Source organism: Ovis aries, chromosome 1 (genome assembly GCF_016772045.2).
Source record: "Ovis aries strain OAR_USU_Benz2616 breed Rambouillet chromosome 1, ARS-UI_Ramb_v3.0, whole genome shotgun sequence".
NCBI lineage: Eukaryota > Metazoa > Chordata > Mammalia > Artiodactyla > Bovidae > Ovis > Ovis aries.
In genome coordinates this window covers 99036800-99058756 of record NC_056054.1, presented here as the reverse complement: position 1 = coordinate 99058756, position 21957 = coordinate 99036800, and the positions used below count along the sequence as shown (strand labels likewise).

General features: G+C 43.9%; 1 protein-coding gene across 4 annotated transcripts in view; it reads left to right on the top strand.

Annotated features, from left to right (window-relative positions):
* Nucleotides 1-21957, top strand: part of PDZK1 (PDZ domain containing 1) — a 55233-nt gene that overhangs the window by 9151 nt on the left and 24125 nt on the right. For 2 of the 4 annotated variants that reach the window (XM_060413672.1, XM_004002409.5), the window contains exon 1: nucleotides 8025-8110. The exons of 1 other annotated variant lie outside the window; for it this stretch is intronic. The gene's annotated coding sequence lies outside the window, so the exon portion shown is untranslated. Of the gene's footprint in view, nucleotides 1-7204; nucleotides 7481-8024; nucleotides 8111-21957 lie in introns of those variants that run through there. One more of the 4 variants, XM_012179905.5, reaches the window with a different exon arrangement.

Below are 21957 nucleotides of genomic sequence, written 5' to 3'. Positions count from 1 at the left end.
TGTTGCACAATAATGTGAAAGTACATAATGCCTCTGACACTAAAAAATGGTTAAAATGGTAAATTTTATGTTATGTATACTTTATCACAATAAAAACAATTGAGGTGGAGAGATCCAAGATTCTTAATGTACGCCAATGCCAAGATATAGATCCCTTCCAATGTGGATACTGTGTTGCCACCTGGGCAGGTATCACCCCAAGTTCTGACTGTTGTTTGGACATTACATAACAGAATCCCAGGATGAAGACAAATGAACTACAGCTACACACAACAACATGGATGAATCTTACAAATATCGTATTGAATGAAATAAACCAGACCTGAAAGGAATACAGCAGAGCAATTTATTGAAAAAAGACCTGCCTTGTCCTCCATTTTTGTCATATTGTTTCTATTTGTATGGGTCTGTCTGGGGGCTTTTTAGTCTGTTCCAGTGTTAGAGTTTACCTTGTGGCCGTGCCATATTGTAGTAATTATTGTCTCTCTAGTATCTTGCTACCCAGGAGAACAACTCCTTCCTTATTCTTATTTTTCAGAACCAGTTTGTCGAGTTTCACCAAAAAACAAACAATCCCTGTGGGAAATTTGATTAGAAATACAATAATCTGTAGATCAGTTTGGAGAACTATTTTAGTGCTGAAGTTTCAATCAATGGATATGGTAAAATCTTCATTTGCTTAATTTTATTTAGTTGCTCTCAATGAATTTTAAGTATTTTTATTTGTTTTTTGGCTGTGCTGGGTCTTCATTACTGCCTGGGCTTTTCTCATTTGCAGAGTGCAGGGCTGGTCTTCAGTTGTGGCGCAGACTTCTTACTGTGGTGGCTTTTCTTGTGGCAGAGCTCAGGTTCTAGAGGGTGTGGGCTTCAGTAGCTCTGGTATGTGGGCTCAGTTGTTTCAGTTCCTGGGCTCTAGAGTGTAGGCTCAACAATTGTGGCACATGGCTTAGTTGCTCTGTGCCCCGTGGGATCTTCCCAGATCAGGGATCCAACCTGTTCCCTACGTAGGCAGGCAGATTCTTTACCACTGAGCCACCAGGGAAGCCCTCAATGATGTTTTCTTGTTTTATTCAAGCATATCCAAATATTGATCCCCTTCCCCTCTGGGGAGTGTGGGCAGAGCTTGGGACACTTGGCCCTAGGCAGGTCACTCCAGCCTTAAAAAGCTTCATTTGTTTACTCTAGTGATGAGCTATGCAACTGTTACCAATTTCTCCATGTGACATGATAGGAAAAAAATGGAAAGCATTGGGATGTCTTTTTACTTTTCTGTTCCTGACCACTTGTACAAAATGCTGTGTTGTGTGTGGGCAAAAATGCCATCCATGATGCCCCAAACATTCTGAACTCCTGAACAGAGTTGCCCACTGTGTACGTCTAGCCCGTTTATTTCCATGAGCTTGCTTGTACAACATGTGCCCATAAATTAAGAGGTCTTGTTCTTGCAAAAACCACAATAATGTTATTTTCTATTGAGGGTTCGTCAGGTTCTGGGTGATCTACAAATGTCTTTTTAAGTCTCCAAGAAATACTCTAACGTTGTTAGTATCTGTACTTCATAGAAGAAAAAACTGGAGTTTGTTTTTTTTTTAATGAGTTTTTAAGAACTGAAGTATAGTTAATTTACAATGTTGTTTCAGTTTGTGGTATACAGTGATTCAGTTGTATATCTCTATCTCTATATAGTTATACATATATAATTTTCACATTCTTTTTCCTTATGGGTTATCATAAGATATTGACTATAATTCCCTGTGCTATACAGTAGGACCTTGTTGTTGATTTTATATATAGCAGTGTACTCCCAACCTCTTAATTTATCCTTCCCCCCCTTCCCCTTTTGGTAACTATAAATTTGTTTTCTATGTCTGTGGGTCTGTTTCTGTTTTTTAAATAATTTCATCTGCATCATTTTTTTAGGTTTCATATACAAGTCATATACGATATCTATGTCTGACTTACTTCACTCAGTATGATAATCTCTAGGTCCGTCCTTGTTGCTGCACGTGGCCTTATTTCATTTTTACTTTAAGACTGAGTAATATTCTATTGGGTATATGTACTACATCTTTATCCATCCATCTGTTGATGGATATTTAGGTTGCTTTCATGCCTTGGCTATTGTAAGTAGTGCTGCTGTGAATATTGGGGTATATGTATCTTCTTCGAGGGGGAGGAGGTGTATGTCTTTTTTGTCTTTTCTGGAGTCAATGCCCAAGAGAGGGATTGCTGGATCATACAGTAACTATATTTTCAGTTTCTTTCTGACAGCATTGCGTCCTTGTTGTTGCTTGTAAGCTTTCTCTAGTTGTGGCGAAAGGCGGCTACTCGCTGACTGTGGTGTGTGGGTTTCTCACTGTGGTGGCTTCTCTTGTTGCAGAGTATGGGCGTCAGTGGTTGTGGCACGTGGGCTCTAGAGCATGGGCTTATTTACCCCGTGGCATGTGGAATCTTCCTGGACCAGAGATCAAACCCATGTCCCCTGCATTGGCAGGCAGATTCCTAACCACTGGAGTACCAGGGAAGTCCTATTTTTAGTTTTTCAAGGAACCTTCATAATGTTCTCCATAGTGGCTGTACCAATTTACATTCCTCCCAGCAGTGTAGAAGGGTTCCCTATTCTCCACACCCTCTTCAGCTTTTATCATTTGTAGACTTTGATGATGGCCATTCTGATTAGTATGAGGCGAAACCTCATTGTAGTTTTGATTTGCATTTCTCTAATAATTAGTGATGTTGAGCATCTTTTCATGTGCTGTTTAGCTATCTTTATGTCTTCTTTGGAGAAATGTCTATTTAGGTCTTTTGCCCCCCTCCCTCCTTTTTTTTAATTGAGCTAAATAAGCTGTTTGTATATTTTGAAGATTAAGCCCTTGTTGTTTGCATTCTTTGCAATTATTTTCTCCCGGCCTGTAGGTTGTTTTTTCACTTTGTTTATGGTTTCCTTTGCTGTGCAAAAGTTAATAAGTTTGATTAGGTCCTATTTATTTATTTTTACTTTTATTTCTTTTGCCTTGGGAGACTGACCTGAGAAAACATTGCTATGATTTATGTCCAAGAATATTTTGCCTGTGTTGTCTTCTAGGAGTTTTATGATATCATATCTTCTATTGCAATCTTTAAGCCATTTTGAGTTTATTTTTGTGTATGGTGTGAAGAAGTATTCTAACTTCACTGATTCAGCTGCCTGGCTTTCCAAACACCACTTGCTAAACAGACTGTCTTTTCTCCGTTGTATAGTCTTGTCTCCTTTGTTAAAGACTAATTGACCATCAGTGTGTGGGTTATTACTGGGCTTTTTAGGCTGTTCCTTTGGTCCATATATATTTTTGTGCCGATACCACCCTGTTTTGATTATTGTATGTTTGCTGCTGCTGCTGCTAAGTAGCTTCAGTCGTGTCTGACTCTGTGTGACCCCATAGACGGCAGCTCACCAAGCTCCCCCATCCCTGGGATTCTCCAGGCAAGAACACTGGAGTGGGTTGCCATTTCCTTCTCCAATGGATGAAAGTGAAAAGTGAAAAGTGAAAGTGAAGTCGCTCAGTCATGTCCGACTCTTCGCGACCTGATGGACTGTAGCCCACCAGGCTCCTCCATCCATGGGATTTTTCCAGGCAAGAGTACTGGAGTGGGGTGCCATTGCCTTCTCCGTTGTATGTTTGCAGGATTGTCTGAAGCTGACATTTTGAGAGGCAAAGTAATGCTAAGTGACAGAATCATTTCTGAAAACGTGGCAGACTAGAAAACCTGAAATCCCTTTCTCTACAAAGTTCATGGAAATACTGGGTAAAATATATAAAAGGAAAATTGTTTTCAACTACATAGTTGAACTTGGAAAAAAGGGAAGAAATTGCTAAGGTCCAGAAGTGAAGAGAAAGTGAAGTGAAAGAAAGTGAGGAGAAAGCTGAAAACCAGTAACCAAGTAGTCTATTTTCCCAGGGTCACTTTGGGACAGGACTTAAGACCTAGGAACTGAGACCCTGCAGGGAGCCCAGAATCTCAGAAGGCTACAATCTCAGTGAAAGGGTGGGGTAAAAACCAACCCTGTTAGCAAAAGGAGATTGATTCATTTATTCACTCACTCATTCATTTTTGGAAAGCTTGCTATAAGCTAGGCTTATATTCTAGGCTCTTGGAATACAGTGACAAAACAATTACAAATCTCTATCCCTGGGGAGATAATATTCTGGTGGGGAAGAGACAGAATATAATTAATAAACATTGTATAAACATGATAAAAGGAGATAGGTTTATGGAAAAAACAGAACAGGGTAAAATGGATCAGGAATAAGAAGGAAACCACCTGTCTTGGCCTGGACTCTGAGAAGAAAAAGAATCTTCTCTTGCAAGTTCCTGACCTGATCTGCTTTCAGGAGGTGCTGGTGCTGTAACTGACGTTCATTTTTTGCATGATCTAGAAGCACTACAGCAAGTAACCAACATATATTGACCCAAGGTTTTTCGTGTCTTTCATCACCATTCTATGTGTATGGAGAAGATCTGCTTGACAAAAACAAAACAGAAAACCCTCCACCCAAGCTGCCAGGTGTTCCATAGATAAAGCCCAGGCAAATTTAAGCTCACAATAAAAAACATAAAACTGTTAATGGCAGATTTAAGATTCAATTCAGCATCTATTTGATGCCAAATTCCATGCTCATAACTCTTGCCCCTACACACACCAGGGCAGGACCCACAGCATTTAGGTTCACAGAATCTTAGAGTTGGAAGCAACCCAAGAAATCACCTACTCCAGTCCCCTAACAATGCAGGACTTCTTTCTGTAACATGACACAGGTTATCGTCAGCCTCTTCTTGAGTACCTCTAGGGAAGGACAGCACATTCCTTGGATAGTGGGAGGCCTTATTGTAGAGGAAAAACAATTCTACCTAAGGAGACAGACAGGCTCTGTAAGCCTTCTGAGCCAGGAGATCTGATAAGATAATTAACCAGATGGATTTAAAAGCTTCTTATCTGTAAAATAAGAAGACAAGAAATAGAATTGGAGAAGGAAACAGCAACCCACTCCAGTACTCTTGCCTAGAAAATCCCATGGACGGAGGAGCTTGGTGCAGGCTACTGTTCATGGGGTCACAAAGAGTCAGGCATGACTGAGTGACTTCTCTCTTTCTATCTGTAAATTAAGATAAGGGGCTTATCCTGGGGCTTCCCTGGTAGCTTAGACGGTAAAGCATCTGCCTGCGATGCAGGAGACCTGGGTTTGATCTCTGGGTCGGGAAGATCTCCTGGAGAAGGAAATAGCAACCCACCCCAGTATTCTTGCCTGGAGTATTCCATGGACAGAGGAGCCTGGTAGGCTACAGTCCACGGGATCGCAAAGAGTCAGACACGACTAAGCAACTTCACTTCACTTATCTGTAAAATGGGGATACTGTCTCATAAGATCATGCTGAGGGTTAACAGAATAATGGATATAAAGGCTTACCAGGCACACACAATAGACAATGTGATTTTCCCTTGTCTTTAATGTCTAGATCTAAGTAATTGATTTAAATAATCAGCAAAAAGACCTACTCTGCTTTGCATTAACCAAATCACAGCCAGTTATTGCCATGACATTTTTTTAAATCCAAATTTTAGTGAGGGCAAATCTCATTCAGTTCCACGTAACAGTGGGGAAGAGTTTTGTCATTAAAACAAACAATTCCTCATTTCTATTTAATTTTGAACTAATAGTGTCTCTATATATCAAGGCCTCTTCTATTTCCACTTTTCAGGCTATTGCTATCTATCCCATCTGGCCTGGGGTGAACAGTAAGTCTGAGAAGTCTCTGAATACAGACCAAGGGTAAACTGCATTGTGAAATTGCCTTTTCTTTTAATCATTCAATTTTTTTTTTAACTTTAGAAATTTCAAGAATAATTCTGCTGACTTTGGCTACTTTAAAAATTAAAGAATTATTTCAATACAACACAATTCATCCACTTGTAGGTGTATAGTTTCGTTGGGCATTGTAGACAAAACCCACACTCAAGATAAAGAACTAATTCCCTCACCTCCAAGTTTCCCCTTCAGGCCTTTGATTTTAAGAGGGATGTTGACAGGCTGGGATCCAGGGCAAGAAGTATTGAAGTCATGGCAAAGGCAGACCACCTGAAGGAATGAAGGGATCCATTGACTCCCAGAGGAATGAAGGCTTATGGGGGATTCGGCTTCCCTGGTGGCTCAGTGGTAAGGAATCTGCCTAATTCAAGAGACCGGGATTTGATCCCTAGGTCGGGAAGATCCCCTGGAGAAAGAAATGGCAACCCACTCCAGTGTTCTTGCCTGGAGAATTCCATGGACACAGGGGCCTGGCGGACTATATTCCATAGGCTCGCAAAGAGTTGGACACGACTGAGCAACTAACACACAAGTGGGAAATACATCAGCCTTCAAATATCTGAAGAGCTTCTGTGCAGAAATAGAGTACACTTAGTGTGTAGCTCAGAGGGAGCCATGAGAACTCAGGGGCAGAAGTGAGAGATGTTTTGATTCAATATAAAAAAAACTTCTAAAAACAATGTTATAACAACCATTTACCTGATGAAAGTAAGTGAGACTCAGAGTTAAAAATGAATTCCTCAAGGTTTCTTGGTGGTCCAGTGGTTAAGAATCCACCTGCTAATGCAGGGGACATGGGTTCAATCCCTAGTCCAGGAAGATCCCACATGCTGCAGGGCAACTAAGCCCGTGTGCCACAACTACTGAAGTCCACACTCCCTAGAGCCTGAATTCCATAACAAGAGAAGAGAAGCCACCTCAGTGAGAAGCCCACGTATCGCAACTAGAGAGTAGCCCCCATCACTGCAACTAGAGAAAGTCTGACTGCAGCAACGAAGGCCCAGGACAGTCAAAATAAATAAATTCCTCTAGATCAAACACTCGGTAAGTGATGGAGTCAGAATTTGAATCTAGGTGTTCTGATCTTACATCCAGATCTTCCCCTTCTACTGTCCAATTTGGGAGACATTTAGGAGGCCCAAGTAGATGTGAAGGTGGAGATGACCTGATATGAACTAGCTACTCAGATGTCTGTCATTGTTGACCATTTACCCTCTGGCTCCTGCCGTGCCTTCACCTGAGAGCAGCCAAGGCCCAGCAAAGACAAAAGGCGCTTTTGGAATGTAGGTGGAGGAGGGCGAGGCCACCCTGTCCTCAGCCTGTGGTTCTCTTTGCTTCATTGCTCGGAGCAATCTCTTGTCCTTATTTCCAGTGTGGGCTGAGGATCCAGGTCAGTGAGAAGCCCAGCACTGGGTCTGCCTGTGTGGGTGCTGCTGATAGGGATCAGCTGCTCGGGGCTAGGGGCTGAGCTCAGGACGCCACTGTGCTTCCCAGGGGCCGGCCCAGGAGCTGGCCCAGGAGCTGGCCCAGGAGCTTGTGGAAGTGCCTCCACCTGCCCAGCAGGGCTTGCCGGAAAGGTTCTGAGCGTGGACGGGGAAACCAGTTGTCGGAGAAGAGAAACAGAGCACCCTCAGGTGAGACAGAGAAAGGAAAGAGAGAGAGGAGAGAGTGTATGAGGAAAGCAAAGGAGTTGAGAAATAAGAGCAGGGGCTTTACTGGCTCAGCTTCCCGAGAGCGTGCAAAGTAAGAACGCCAGTTGGAGAGGAGGCAGGATGGGCGTACACGGAGCTTTGCTCCTTTTACCGGGACTTCTTGGCCTGTGGCCTCCTACGGGTGAGGTGGCACAGGCACTGCTCCCCAGGAAGACCTCAGGGTGCTCAGGTGCTGGCGATCACTGCTGCCCTTGGCCTGGGGGACAGCGGTGGCTCTGAGGCTTGGGTATTGCTTGGGTGTGACTGAGGCATCTGCAGAGCGGAAGGCCCCTCCCCCTGGCTAGATTCCTCTCCCCCCTCTGCGCCTCTCTCTAGGCAGGTGGGCCTGAGCCTTGGGTTTGCTGAGGGTTTTCCAGGTTTGCCCAGCTCAGAGCCCAGCCAGCTGACAGCAAGCTGGACAGAGGTCATTTGAACTCAGACCACAGATCCCTGTTAAATATATCAGCTTTTAAATCAACCTTTGTTCAAAGTCCAGTGAGTTCCAACTAGAGCTCACCAGCAGAGAGAGAACCTCCTGGTGAGGCCAGTGGCTCTTCTTCCTCCGGGACCTAGGTAAGAACTGACTCAGGGTGCCTGTGACTGAGGGCCCTGACCACCTAGGCCCAGACCCCCTTTCTTTCTTTTTCTTTTTCCATTTCTATGCAGTAGCTGGCTGTCCAGGGCAGAAGAGAGCCTGGTGGGGAAGAAGCCAGGCAGGCCCCGTTGGTGATGGTGGGATTGGGGGATGAGGGATTCTCTACACTCTGAGGTTCTCTGTGCATGAGACACCCGGACCCTCACAGGCTGGAGTCTGCTTCACAAGAGAATAGGTAATCTGACCCTCAGAGCAAGGTTTCCCAGGGTTGCACCAGCCAGAGGGAAGGGAGGGAGACAACAAACTTCACAGATTTCCAGGGAGATTCTTTCTCTCACAGACCTTCCCACTGTTCAAGGGCTTTGGGTAGTAGAGATTTTCTTTTGGAAGCAGCCGTTAAAAGATACAACCTAACAACTTTCTCACTGGATAATAAAAATGCTTTTTATCATGTTATAGCTCTGAGAAATAAGAAAAGTCCGTGGATTTTTAGGCTGACCGAATTTTAAAACAGATCCCCACCTTACCCTCTGGAGTGTCTAGTTCTTTGGATCTTGTGAGGCCATGAAAAATCTTGTGTTTTTTTTTTTCCTTCTGCAACATCCCTTCAGATGATTCTTGTGGGAAGGGACGTTTGGGAGCCACTACTTAGTAACTTATTTCCTAAGCGGAAGTGGTCAAGAGGTTAAGTGTGACTGTCGTCTCGGGGCTCCCCAGTGGAGGAGATTCTTGGTCTGGGCTGGCTCTGTAGGAGCGCACATCTCCTCAGTTACAGGTGCCGCAACGTTGCACCGATGAGTGAACTCTCAGTCCCGTTTCCAAAAGGCACAAGGGCTCTTTGTCTCAGGCCATGGTTGTCTAGTCACCTGGAGTCACATGTTCTTCCCTGCAGCAAATAACTCAGGGACTTTGAGTCTCTGTGTTATGACAAAGTAAATTGTTCTTATCTTTGACTCTTTTGTTTGTTCTTTGCACCATAAACTATGAAGTTGCTAGTAATGATGTCTTACTTTCATAGACCACTGGTTAGACAACTGTTTCTCATCCCAGGGAAGGAACATGGGACTGGAATACAAATAACTTGGGCTTTGATTCAGTTGTTAGTGACAGGCCATTAGACAAGTCCCTTTGCCAACTGGAGCCTCAAGTTTATTGCCTATCAAAGCCTCTCATCTTTTCCCCAAGGGTGTATTGAAAATAAAATTAGAAATATGTGTTCAAGCATAACCACAAATGTGCTTACATTTCAAATATGTGTCTCCAAAGGCCCTGTGGAGCAGTAGGGCAGCCTTGCTGTCAGCTGGGAGATCTTGTGTTTCTAACTCATTGAAAGTGTTAGTCGCTCAGTGTGTCTGACTCTTTGCGACCCCGTGAACTGTAGCCCACCAGGTTCCTCTGTCCATGGGATTCTCCAGGCAAGAATACTGGAGAGGGTTTCCATTTCCTTCTCCAGGGGATCTTCCCAACCCAGGGATCAAACCCGGGTCTCATGCATTGCAGGCAGACTCTTTACCGTCTGAGCCAACAGGGAAGTCCTTAAGAAATGGGGAACGAATTTGCATATCATCTCATTGAGTCTCTGTTTACTCATCTATCAGTAAGGGGCTGAGACTAGATGATTGCTGGTGTCCTTTTCAGCCCCCGAAATATGATAGATACTGGAGATTTGAAGGCTGGGTCCTGCTTGTCATTTGGGTATGAATGGAAATGTTACCTTCCCAGAAATGGCTTTTAAATTCAGCTTCCTCCTTCTACCTCACCACCAGATCTCACCATTTGTAGCCTTTATCATCAGAAACCATCTTGTTTACTTTTTGTCACCTTTGGCAGATGTTAAGCTCTAGAGAGCAGGGGTCTTGACTTTTGTGTTACTTGCTCTTAGAACAATACCTGGCATACAGTAGATGCTTAGCTTCGCCGATATTGGAAGTTAGTGTGGCAGGGAGAGAGCTGCAAAAATAGAGTCAGTATGTTTGGATAATCCTTTTTATCAAGATGGAGGAGGCTGAAGAATTCTGATACTCTCTCAGGCACGTAAGGTCCTTGCCTGCATGTGTGCTAAGTCACTTCAGTCGTATCCAACTCTGTGTGACCCATGGACCGTAGCCTGCCAGGCTCCTCTGCTCATGGGATTCTCCAGGCAAGAATACTGGTGAGGGTTGCCATGCCCTCCTCCAGAGGATCTTCCTGACCCAGGGATTGAACCTGTGACTCCTGTGGCTCTTGAGTTGGCAGGCGGGTTCTTTACCACTAGTGCCACCTGGGAGGCCCTTAAGGTCCTACATCTGATGGAATGGGAATGGACATCTCTGGACATCTTGGTTAAATGATTTTCACATTTGTTGCACAAGAATTTGATGAGAGTGGCAAGGCAGAGCCATAACTAGACATATTTTCCTAAAGAGTTCAGCATCTCCTTTCCTTGGCCCTTCACGATAATCTCTCTGCCTGGTGAGCATCATCACTAAATGATTAAGTATTAGAAACCTGAGTTACCGAACAGATGTGTTCTTACTCTCATGAGGAAATGAGGAAATTGCTTATTTCCTCATCCGTCAAATGGGTGTAATAGAACCTAGTTCCTAATGTTATGAGAATGAGACTGGAGAAGCACATAGTGCCTCTTGCACCTTAAGTGCTACTATTCTGATGATCATCAGACAGTTTTATGAAGGGCATGACCCCAAGGAAGGAAGGAACCCAGGCAGTGGGGAGGAGTTTTGATAAATATGAAAGAGAGCTCCTACTCAACTCCATGGCAGCTGTGGCCCAAGATTCACCATTCGTGAACACGTGTGCTTGCTTAGTCACTAAACCGTGTCCAACTCTTTTCGCTACCCTATGGACTGTAGCCCTCGAGGCTCCTCTGTCCATAGGATTTCCTAGGCAAGAATACTGCAGTGGGTTGCCCATTCTTCCTCCAGGGGATCTTCCCTGCCCAGGGATCGAACTCACATCTCCTGCATTGGCAGGCAGACTCTTTACTGCTGAGCTACCAAGGAAGCACCGCCACCCCCCGCCCCCACCCGCCCACAACCTGATTCGTGAACATGCCTCTGCTATTCCTTTTGCCTGGAGTGCCTTCCTCCTCCCAATCTAACTACTTGGGTTCCTTAACACAGCCCTCATGGTTGGGAGGCTGGGCAGATGGTGGGAGGAACCCGGATTCAACTAAGTTTAAATCCAGATTCTGCTGCTTTTCCAAATAGCCATGGAAAATCAGCTTACATTTTCAGGGACTTTTCTCTTGTGAAGTGGACCATTAAGATTAAGTGAGTTTATCTCTGGGCTTTAAAAAAGGAGGCAAGAATATACAATGGATTAAAGACAATCTCTTTAACAAGTGGTGCTGGGAAAACTGGTCAACCACTTGTAAAAGACCGAAACTAGAACACTTTCTAACACCACACACAAAAATAAACTCAAAATGGATTAAAGATCTAAATGTAAGACCAGAAACTATAAAAATCCTAGAGGAGAACATAGGCAAAACACTCTCTGACATAAATCACAGCAGGATCCTCTATGATCCACCTCCCAGAATATTGGAAATAAAAGCAAAAATAAACAGATGGGATCTAATTAAAATTAAAAGCTTCTGCACAACAAAGGAAACTATAAGCAAGGTGAAAAGACAGCCTTCAGAATGGGAGAAAATAATAGCAAATGAAGCAACTGACAAACAACTAATCTCAAGAATATACAAACAACTTATGCAGCTCAATTCCAGAAAAATAAATGACCCAATCAAAAAATGGGCCAAAGAACTAAATAGACATTTCTCCAAAGAAGACATACGGATGGCTAACAAACACATGAAAAGATGCTCAACATCATTCATTATCAGAGAAATGCAAATCAAGACCACAATAAGGTACCATTTCATACCAGTCAGAATGGCTGTGATCCAAAAGTCTACAAGCAATAAATGCTGGAGAGGGTGTGGAGAAAAGGGAACCCTCTTACACTGTTGGTGGGAATGCACACTAGTACAGCCACTATGGAGAACAGTGTGGAGATTCCTTAAAAACTGCAAATAGAACTGCCTTATGACCCAGCAATCCCACTGCTGGGCATACACACTGAGGAAACCAGAATTGAAAGAGACACGTGTACCCCAGTGTTCATCGCAGCACTGTTTATAATAGCCAGGACATGGAAGCAACCTAGATGTCCATCAGCAGATGAATGGATAAGAAAGCTGTGGTACATATACACAATGGAGTATTACGCAGCCAGTAAAAAGAATACATTTGAGTCAGTTCTAATGAGGTGAATGAAACTGGAGCTGGTTATACAGAGTGAAGTAAGCCAGAAAGAAAAACACCAATACAGTATATTAACACATATATATGGAATTTAGAAAGATGGTAATGATAACCCTGTATGCGAGACAGCAAAAGAGACACAGATGTAAAGAACAGTCTTTTGGACTCTGTGGGAGAGGGAGAGGGTGGGATGATTTGGGAGAATTGCATTGAAACAGTATAATATCATGTAAGAAACAAATCGCTAGTCTAGGTTCAATACAGGATACAGATGCTTGGGGCTGGTGCACTGGGATAACCCAGAGAGATGATATGGGGAGGGAGGTGGGAGGGGGGTTCGGGGTTGGGAACTCATGTACACCTGTGGTGGATTCATGTCGATGTATGGCAAAACCAATACAGTATTGTAAAGTAAAAAAAAAAAAAAAAAAAAAAGATTAAGTGAGAACTCATAAAATGTAACCTAGGCTGATGCTTGGAGCCTAGTAGGAGCTCAATTTTCTTTTCTAGCTGAAGTTTAGAGGCTGGAGTGATTCCTTCAGACTGTAGTGGTCAGGCAAGGATTTGTATATGACCTATAATTTGAGCTTCCCTGGTGGCACAGATGGTAAAGCGTCCACCTGCAATGTGGGAGACCCGGGTTTGATCCCTGGGTTGGGAAGATCTCCTGGAGAAGGAAATGGCAACCCACTCCAATATTCTTGCCTGGAGAATCCCACGGATGGAGGAGCATTAGGCTACAGTCCACGGGGTCGCAAAGAGTCGGACATGACTGAGAATTCACTTTCACTTTTAAAATTTGAACTGAGCCTTGAATATGGCTAGGTCTTTAATTCATCCACTTGGAAAAAAATGTGACCTACTATAAATAAATAATTAGGGGTGGGGGCTGGAGGTGTTTCAGGCAGAGCATGTGGGGTGAGCAAAGGGCGGGCTGGGTGTGGGTGACTACATGTGTGCCAAAAGGTGACACTGAGGAGCAGAGGAGGATAAAGTTGGGCTTGACTGTGTTGTGCCTCAAAGCCTGATCAAGATGTTTGGACTTTTAGGTTCTTTTTTTCTTTTTTTAAACTTTTTATTTTGTATTGGAGTTAACCAATTAACAATGCTGTGATATTTTCAGGTGAACAGTGAAGGGATTCAGCCATATATATACATGTTTCCATTTTCCCCTAAACCCTCCTCCCATCCAGACTGCCACATAACATTGAGCAGAGTTCCATGTGCTATACAGTACGTCCTTTTTGATTATCCATTTAAAATATATCAGTGTGTGTATGACCTTCCCAAACTCCGTAACTATCCCTTCCCCCTATCCTTCCCCACTTCCTTGCCACCAAAAATTTGTTCTCTGTTTTGGAAGTAAGTTCGTTTGTATCATTTGAATTCCACATATAAGGGATGTCAAATGCTATTTCTCCTTCTCTGTCTGACTTACTTCTCTCAGTATGACAATCTGTAGTGGATTTTAGGTTCTTAAGTGTTATTTTTAGAGACTAACATAGTGAAAGAAAGACCAGGCAATTTGTCTTGAGGCAGTGACTGGGAGAGGCCAGAGGACTTTAAGTTATAGGGAAAAAAGCCAGGGGGCAGAAATGCAGATTCAAAAGGTATTGAAAAGCAAGATACCTACTTTGGGAGACACTCTCATTCTGGCCAATCCTCTGGATAGTTTGGCTATTTTCAGGTACCAGTTCTGTTAGCAGCACAAAGTATCCTTTCTCCAAGGGCGACTCTTGTTTCCACATGATACTGACTTCGTCTCTCTCCCAACTTGCAGAACTCTTAGATCAGCAAATAGAGTGGGGAAGGCCTTGAACTCCAACCAGGAGTCCTGTCTTCTAGGACAAAGTATGATGGGTGGGTGGGGGGAGGGGCATTCAGTGCCAGCAGGCCAAATGAATTTCAAGATAAGCAGATTCCATTCCTTATCATAAAAGAGAAACAAGAATCATTCACCAAGCCTCTGAGCACTCTTCTCTACTGGAACACATTTCATTAATTTCCCATATTTGAAATTTATGGCTGCCTAAGTCCAAAACCACTGTAGATGGTGATTGCAGCCATGAAATTAAAAGAGCTTATTCCTTGGAAGGAAAGTTATGACCAACCTAGATAGCATATTTAAAAACAGAGATATTACTTTGCCAACAAAGTTTCATCTAGTCAAGCCTATGGTTTTTCCAGTGGTCATGTATGGATGTGAGAGTTGGACTGTGAAGAAAGTTGAGCGCCAAAGAATTGATGCTTTTGAACTGTGGTCCTGGAGAAGACTCTTGTGAGTCCCTTGGACTACAAGGAGATCCAACCAGTCCATCCTAAAGGAGACCAGTCCCAGGTGTTCATTGGAAGGACTGATGCTGAGGCTAAAACTCCAATACTTTGGCCACCTCGTGCAAAGAGTTGACTCATTGGAAAAGACCCTGATGCTGGGAGGGATTGGGGCAGGAGGAGAAGGGGAAGACAGAGGATGAGATGGTTGGATGGCATCACCGACTCGATGCACGTGAGTTTGGGTGAACTCCGGGAGTTGGTGATGGACAGAGAGGCCTGGTGTGCTGCGATTCATGGGATCACAAAGAGTCAGACACAACTGAGCGACTGAACTGAACTGAACGGAACTGAAGACCAAACAGTAATCTTTACAGTGGGAAAGCACAGTTGGCAAAAACATATCTTGGGGCCCCATTTATTTTTCTATTTTTGATACTAATTTAAAACTAATACACTCGAGTGTTTTGAATTTCCATACCTCTTGCTTTTTAAAGGAGGAATCCAGCTGGCTTAAATGTAATCTGCAGCAAAGATACTGGATTTGCTCTAGGTAAAATATTTTTGAAGAAGGATGAAATTGAATTTCATTTATCTCCTCCTTGCTTGAGACATCTGTCAATACCAACTGAGATACAATAGGATTTCTTTCATGTTGTTGGAAGAAAGTGTCTCCCAAGGCTCTTAGGCAGGCTGTGAAAGAAGGCAGACACACCTGGCCCAGCACGGAAGCCCTTAGGTGCTGACATCACATCACCAGTCTCTACCAGTCGTAGTTTTCCAACAAAAGTCTGTGTTAGTCACTCAGTTGTGTCTGACTCTTTGTGACCCCATGGACTTGCCTGTTAGGCTCCTCTGAGCATGAAGTCTCCAGGCAAGAAATCTGGAATGAGTTGCCATTTTCTTCTCCAGGGGATCTTCCCGACCCAGGGATCGAACCCAGGTCTCCTAGCATTGCAGGCAGATTCTTTACCAACCAAGCCACCAGGGAAGCCCAACAAAAGTCTAGTGATTTCTTTGTCTAACTCGTTACACAGAAATTCTGGTTGCATCCTAGGTTATACGAATATCCTCCTACAGTTGCAGTAACTAGGATTAAACATTATTCCCCACTGTCTTGCTCAGTTTTTGTTCTTTGAGTTTTTTATGCCTTGGGTGGTATTTACATAAGCACCTTGTAAGGAGAGGTTGTGTTTTCTTTGCAGTCTGACAGTGTCTGCACCATTGATTCCTAACTATTTTCGTCTTATCTAAAATAGATGGAGTATCTATTTCATTCCATCTTATCTAGATAAGATGGTGGTTGGTCCAAAGCACTCGTGACTGATGGTAGTAGATTACTGTATTGATAGAATGATCCACTACATCCTAGATTTGAGGAGAAAGACAAAGAAGATAGCACTGGGTATTTTCTTTCCTGACAGTAGTTATTGCACCTGGCTGTCACTGCTCACAGCCCCTTTCTGATTTCCCCCTCCAAGCGGAATGCTGTTCATCCCACATCCTTTCTCTAATCTTTTGGAAATCCAGTGATGTCGGTCCAGTGAGTGAATCTGTTCCCTGGTCACTCTCTGGTGACCACGATCAGCCACACCTCAGTATACTCCCTCAATCCATCTTCTCCACCCTTGTATGTGGGTCCCTTGGCTGCTCTATCTTGTACTCACGTCTGTTAGAACTCATTTTCTCCAGCTGTTTGGACTCTCTGGCCGGCTTAGCTCTGTAAAATCTTTTAGCTCCTTAACACATGGCATTTGATTCCATTTTGGTAATTCCCTAGCTTTCAGTCTTACGGGATAGTTCTTAGGGAAATCTGAGTTCATTATTTGAGCTTGATTTCATGGGGGAACAAAATCTTCAGCCAACTTTTCAGCAGCTAAAACTAACTTTGCAGAGATGGTCCAGAGTGAGGAGACAGAGAATCTCTGACCTGACAATCAAGAGGCCTGCTCATCCCTAGTCCATCGCTCAATCTCTTGTCTGCTTCTCAAGGAAAATCAGAAACACTGCTCAAATGCCATCACAGGGAGCGGGATTCCCATGGTCTCAGGACTTCCACCAGAGAGCAGGGAATATGGTCCACCTGGAGGGGCTCCTCTGCTCCAGACGCTGTGCTTAGGTTGCTCTAGACCGTCCATCTTCTGTGACGCTGGCCCGGTGCACTGATCCATGTGCATTTCCTACTTCTGGTGTATTTCTATCTCCAGGTCAAGATTAAGAAGCCACACATGTTCTCATAGCTAGCAAGTGGTGACAATGGAATTAAAATTGGGTTTGGCTGTAAAACTCTGGTTCTTTCTGATGTACTTTATCCAGACTAGAATGCTCAGGGAAGATGAAAATAAAAACAAACTCCCGTTACATCAGCCATATACCTATGTTTAGACTTTTTGTTACGGGAAACTACTCTGTTCTAAACATTGTTTAAGATGCCTTTTCCTATGTCAGCCGCTTAATTTTCAAAACTGTTCCCTCAGTGCCCGCTTCCTCCCTCTCCCCATTCATCCTGCCCAGCCAGAACACTAGAATAGAAGCTAGAACTAGAACAGAAGCTAGAACCCTTCATCTTTTCCATCACTCCATCTTTGTAGCTCAGTGCTGCATGCATGCTCAGTTGTGTCCGACTCTTTGTGGCTCCATGGACTGTAGCCCAACAGGCTCCTCTGTCCACGGAATCTTCCAGGTAAGAATACTGGAGTGCGTCGCCATTTCCTACTCCATCAGATCTTCCTGACCCAGGGATCAAACCTGAGTCTCTTGTGTCTCCTGCATCGGCAGGTGGATTCTTGACCACTAGTACCACCTGGGAAGCCCTCATGAAGTTTCTCTTCCTCACAATTCACACCAGCCTCATAGTCTCACGTCTTAATTTAACGCTGGGCTCATTGTACGGAGAAGGCAATGGCACCCCACTCTAGTACTCTTGCTTGGAAAATCCCACGGGTGGAGGAGCCTGGCAGGCTTCAGTCCATGGGGTCGCGAAGAGTCGGACATGACTGAGCGACTTCCCTTTCACTTTTCACTTTCATGCATTGGAGAAGGAAATGGCAACCCACTCCAGTGTTCTTGCCTGGAGAATCCTAGGGATGGGGGAGCCTGGTGGGCTGCCATCTACAGGGTCGCACAGAGTCGGACACAACTGAAGCGACTTAGCAGCAAGCAGCAGCAGAGCTCATTGTAAACATAGAAACCCTCACCTCCTGGCCGTCTGTCTTTAAACATGTCATGCTCCAACCTGGGGCAAAAGTGACCACTTTTCTTTTTCTCTTCTTGATGTCTTGGGTAGGCCAAAAAGTTTGAGTTTTCCCATAGGCTCTTATGGAAAATCCGGAATGAACTTTTTGATAAACCCAATACATAGTGAGAAAAAGCCATGAGTGCCGGAAGCCAGTGTGAGGAATCCCGCCCGTGACAAGGTCAAGAGGAAGGAAGCTGACATATGCAAGGCGTGCTCAGACTTCAGGGACCCCTCTGGAAATTCCTAAGCATGTACCCCAACAAAAATCTGCCGGCTTTTGTGCTCTGCTTTTCCACTCTTCTGACATTTTCTGGAAAAAGTCAATTCAGGGCTTTAGTCTTCTGCATTTGAAAGAGTGTTTCAATCCAAAAACCCCTCTGATGGCTTTCTAGCCTGCCTGCAGGACTCGTACAGCTGCGCATGTGATTGTTTGAGGCCTCCTGACCGCAGGAGGCACAGGAAGCTTAAAACATCCTAGGAATGTAGGGGCTTCCGAAGAGTCAAAATCTTTAGAATAGGACTGATTAAAAGTTTCATTTGTTGAGTCAATGCTTGCTGCCAAATTTTCACATCCTTTATTTTTAGATATAGTTGGTATATAGAAATGCAAGTAGTAGACCTGGTATTAGCAACATTAGATCTTTGAGTTAAGTACCTTCTTTGTTATATCCCACTGCACCTTTGTTCTATAGAGATGTAACTTTAATGCTTTAAGGAGATGCAGATTAAAGAAAAACACTTAAGGGGAAACAAAATTAACATTCATTAAGGAAGAGAGCCAAAAGTGTTAACAAGCCTCTTGGCCAGAAGATAATGTAAATCACCTGAGACCTTTTGTATACAAAATGATGTATAGAAAGAGTCTGGGCTGCGAACGCTACATAATTCTGTGTTACCCATTGATCTCCATATTTTATCAAAAGTATAAAAGGCCTTCTGAACAATAAAGGATCGGACCAGTTTCTCGGACCAGTTTATCGAACTAGTCTCTCGACCTGGTTTCTTGGGGCTCTGGCTCCCCCCGTGTCTTTCTCTTTCTTTCTTCTTCTCTCCCTTTCGCTCTCTCTGCTCTTTACTTTAACTTCAGGCTGAATCTCCACCTGGGGCGCGGAGGCTCGCCAGGTCTACTTACTTGCCCTGGCTGTTAAGACCCGCACGAAAGGGAGCTTAAGGCGAGGCACCCTTAGATATTCAAGCGGGCGCCGGTGGCCCAACGTAGATGGTGCAAATTCCTTGTCTGGAATTTTATTGGCCTTCCGCGTAAACCAAGCTATTCAGCCCTCTTCCTCCACTTAATCTTCCTACTACGCTACAGTTTCTTAATCTAATCTTATATTAATAAATAAACAAGTCTTTCCACGCCAACGCCGTCCACCCTTCGAATTCCCTGGATCCACCGGGGCTGGACCCCGGCACATGAGAAATCATGCTGATTGGTCTTGTATAAATTCATGAGATCTATATTTATCTGTCTAATGAAAAAAATATATTTTGGCCTAAGTTGTTACTTAGAAATTTTTATTCAACATGTTGCCTGTTTATAGTGAAACAGTGCTAATTTGGATAGCCTTTTTGCCTAGATTATAAACTGCCAGCCCAGGGGTCCAATTCTGTTTACTTTACATGAAGTTTTTTTACAACTTTGAAATAGCTGCCTGTTTTTAAATATGGAGACATTTCACATAAGTCTGGACTTTTGAGTTCTCTTGAGAGACTGGAGGATCCAGCACACTGGGCTCTGATTTCTTCCTCAGTTCAGTTCAGTTCAGTTCAGTCGCTCAGGCGTGTCCGACTCTTTGCGACCCCATGAATTGCAGCACGCCAGGCCTCCCTGTCCATCACCAACTCCCGGAGTTCACCCAAACTCATGTCCATTGTGTTGGTGATGCCATCCAATCCTCTCATCCTCTGTTGTCCCCTTCTCCTCCTGCCCCCAATCCCTCCCAGCATCAGGGTCTTTTCCAATGAGTCAACTCTTTGCATGAGGTGGCCAAAGTGCTGGAGTTTCAGCTTCAGCATCAGTCCTTCCAATGAACACCCAGGGCTGATCTCCTTTAGGATGGACTGGTGCAGTGGTCTTTGGAGGTACATACTGCTAATCCACACTCCTCTCCTAGCCACCTTCACCGATTTATCAGTCGGGCCCAGTGGAGAATGTGGAATGGTCCACATTCTCAAAGTTCCTCATTTGTCTCATTAAGTTGACCTTATCTTCCTCTTTGTCTTATTTCTCCCACTCTTCTCCTGCCTCAGTAGAAGTGTTCCATCTCATCAAGGCCAAACCCATTTTCCATGCTGTCTCTATCATCCCTTGATATACAAACGTTAAAAATAAACCCATCCACTAACCCTACTTCCCCCTCAAACTGCTATCCCAATCCTCTCATGTATCTGTTTCAGGATGTATCTATATTCCTTGCCTCTGTTATTTACTAGGGTTCACTTGTTTCTTAGTCCCTTATCTGCCCTGAACTTCCATTTTCTAAACTTAGTGGCATTTTCTGTGTTTATCCTCTTTACCTCCTAGCAGGGTTTTGCACTGTTAACGCTGTTGTCTTGAAATTCCTCTTTTAGCTTGGACTGTAAAATCTTGGCCATCTGATGATTCCTTCGCAGCTTCCCTCCTGTCACCTAGCTATCACTATTACCCAAGGTTTTATCCTTGGCTCCCCTCCTTTCATGTTGTTACTCCCGGGCGTCACAAGAGCATTGCTGTGAGGATTCTAGGCCACCGTTGCCCAAGCTCCAGGTCCACACTTCTGTCTACCTGCAGGATGTTCTGCCAAGTCCTCTGGTTTTTTAAAATTTTTACCTTTTGAAGATTTATCCCCATATTTTCTTCTAAGAGTTTAGAAAAAACAGTTCTAGCTCTTAATTTTTTATTTGATTTTGAATTAATTTTTGTCTGTAAAGTGAAGTAGATATTCAATTCCTTTTTTTTTTTTTTTCAGTCCTCTGATTTAAAACCATCTCAAACTGGCTTTGCCATATCATTCTTCATGACTATACCATCTTTTAATGGTACAACTTATCTGTCAGTCACCAAAGCATGAACTTGTGGGTCTTTTTCTTTCTTTTTCTGACTTCTTCCTTTCTAACACTCAGCCCAAGTAGGCAGTGTTACTTGGAAGATGCATTAGCCTCCTAGCTGTCGTAACAGAATACCACAAAACAGAATCCCTTGTTGCTTAAATAGAAATTTCTTTCTTCACAGTTCTGGAGGCCAGAAGTCCAAAGTCAAGGTGCCAGCAGGGCTGGTTTCTCCTGAGGCCTCTGTTGTTGGTTTGCAGATGGCAGCCTTCTTGCTGTTTCTTCACATGGCCCTTTCTCCGCATATATGCTTTTCTGTGTCTTCTTATAAAGATGCCAGACCCACATTTTTGGACCTCTTTTAACCTTAATTATCTCTTTACAAGGCTCTATCTCCAAATAGTCATAAGGCTTCAACATATGAATTTTGGGAGTGAAACAACTGAGTCCATAACAGACGGGGAGTCTAAAGCTTGAAGTAGAAAAAGTATCAAGAGTGAAGTACTAGTCACTCAATTGTGCCCAATTCTGGGACCCCACGGACTTCAGCCCACCAGGCTCCTCTGTCCATGGGATTTTCCAGGCAAGGATACTGGAGTGGGCTGCCATTTCCTTCTGCAGGGGATCTTCCTGACCCAGAGACTGAAGCCAGGTCTCTTGCACTGCAGGTAGATGCTTTACTGACTGAGCTAAGAGGGAAGCCCAGGCAAAAACTGAACAAGGGTGATAAGTCCAGGGAAAGTATGCCACTTGTGGGGAAGCAGACAGAATGAGAAAATGATCACAGAATTAGGGTGTTCTGCAACTCAGAGCTGAGAGGAGTCAGAAGCACAGCTGTGTTCACATCGGGCAGTGACCTCAGAAGACAGAACTGCGCACGTACCTCTCCGTGCAACCTCTGGGGGAGAGGATTTCGATCCGGGGCCAGAGACCAGGCTTGACCACTGGAGCTTTTTGTGTCACAGAATTTTATTCAAGTATGAGAGAGAGAGAAAAAGCTTCTGACCTAGACATCAGA